We start from the raw sequence: 2,305 nt of genomic DNA, 5'->3' as shown, positions 1-2,305 counted from the left end.
CAGTTAAACAATTTGTCTTAAAAGTTCACATATGATGGCAATATAGTAAAATACCTTTAATATGGTGAAAATCAACTATTACTTAGTAAACAGAGCATAATATCTGATTTATATCCCATCCATTTCTACGAAGCAGGGTTTGGACTACAAAATGGGTACATCTGACACTTTTTTGTCATAGGGAGGGAGCGCCACACACATTTCTAGGGATTACTCACTCTCTTTCATTCGCTCGATATGATACCACAGTCTTTTATGTCTTTGTCAGTTTTGGTATTTTATCTATGAGATTTATATGTGCTATCTGATAAGTCTTCCCAATATTGTAATCGTTTAAAATTATAGTATCGAGTCCGTAAAAGCTTATTATGGTCTTTACACTTAGTCTGACAGAAACATATATTAAAAAGATAAGATAACACAAGAAGCAACTTTATTTTCTCGTGAAGAAACACAATTGCAACAACTATCCCGAACGAAAACATCATGAATAGATGGAGAAGAGGGGGATCTGTGCTTACGGCTGCGAGTGCCACAGCACAATTCAGCCATTCAGGAACAGGGTTACATTACTGCCGCCAGAAATATTCTGACTGGCCTTCTTTTTATTCTTTCCTTTACACCCTGCACCACCATTAATTTAGAGCAGGAGGTCGGCATCTTGCTGTGTGCTGTCACTCTCTGAAGTTGGAGCTTAGTTCTTTACCGTGGAAAGGTACCATTCGGGGCAGTCTTTCCTGCTGGTGTCAGGAGAATGGTGCCATCTATGTATGGTATTTCAAACTAAGCCTATATTACGAAAATTATAATAATTAAATGATAATTTTCATATTATGTCACCAATTATAGCGATTGTAACAAAACAACAACAATGAAACGAAGAAAAAAAGATTCACATGACCCAGACTTGTGGTATATATATTTTTTTGTACCAAACTTACGCATTACCCGTATCCAGTGGGGGTTATGTATTCATTTATATTTACAAATAGGTATAGGGACTTCATAGAAATTCCATGATTATTTGCATTGTGAAAATACCTACAACATAACCTCTTCCTCCAATAACCAAGATCTAAACAAACAATTTTTTTTTTTTTTTCACATCGTGTGTGTTATGACCAGGGGTTCTCCACCTCCCAGGAGACCCAGCCCTTCTAATGGCTCGACCTGTCCTGACGACAGTGACGAGTCCAGTGAGGAAATCACGATCAGTGAGGAACTCACCAAGGAGTTGTCAGACTCCGAAATGTCTGACGTTACCCACACTGGGGCGTCAGACACTGAGACCGATTATGTCGACGTCATTGACGACGCAGACTTAATGGACTCAGATTAGCACAATGGCTCCTAATCTAAGCATACTGCAGTGGAATATCAACAGCTTTTCTCGGAGGAATGCCCTTCTCCACGCGATCGTGCGATCTCGGAACATTGACATTGTCATGCTCCAGGAGACTCTAACAGGAGACACTGTTCGCTTCTCAGGATATCATCCCTTTGTGTTGCCCTCTAGCGAAGGCACCAGAGGTTTGATTACCCTTGTGAAGTCGAATATTCCCTGCTCCCTGATTGCCGATCCTGTGCAGTGTGGAGAAGGTGTTGAACTCCTAGCAGTTGAGATCCATATGGCTGGGGGTCCCCTCAAGCTGTACAATGTGTACAGCAGGCCAACCTGTAGGAGCTTAGATATTAGTGAAGTCTGTGCTGCTGCGGCACACGAGCCAATTCTCATAGGGGGAGACTTCAATGCCCACCACCCCATCCTGGCTCCCACGCGGAACCGGGATGCGGCAGGCTATCACATAGCCGCGGTGCTTGAGTCATGCCCCGAGATTGCTCTCCTCAACAACCAGGAGCCTACGCACGTTGGCGGGGGGGGTCCTTGACCTTACCTTTGTCACTGCGGCCTTGGTCGAGAGGATTCGTTGGTCTGTGGACAACACTGCCACGAGCGATCACTATGGGATAGTCACCACCATCTTGGATGCTGGCCCAGCCCCTGTGCCCCAGCACAATCCTCGATGGAAGGTGGACAGGGCCAACTGGAAAGCTTTCCAGGAGGCCCTGGCCAGGTGCCTCAGAACCAGTGAATTCTCACATAATGATAATGTGGATACACTTGAGGCAAGACTAGTTAATGCCATAGACGAGGCAGCCTCAGAGACCATTCCCAAAACTCGTCCGTGGTCCAGGTGTTTTAAAGACGCCTGGTACTACAATGATGAGGTTAAGGAGGTCAACCACAGAATCAATATGTGCAGAAGACACTTCCGCAGACAGAGAACCCCTGAGAACCACGCTC

The sequence above is a fragment of the Penaeus japonicus genome, unplaced genomic scaffold (assembly GCF_977035675.1).
Source record: "Penaeus japonicus unplaced genomic scaffold, GWHDUDI00000001_assembly GWHDUDI00000020, whole genome shotgun sequence".
Lineage (NCBI taxonomy): Eukaryota > Metazoa > Arthropoda > Malacostraca > Decapoda > Penaeidae > Penaeus > Penaeus japonicus.
The sequence above is the reverse complement of the archived record's forward strand: the minus strand, read 5'-3'. Positions refer to the sequence as shown.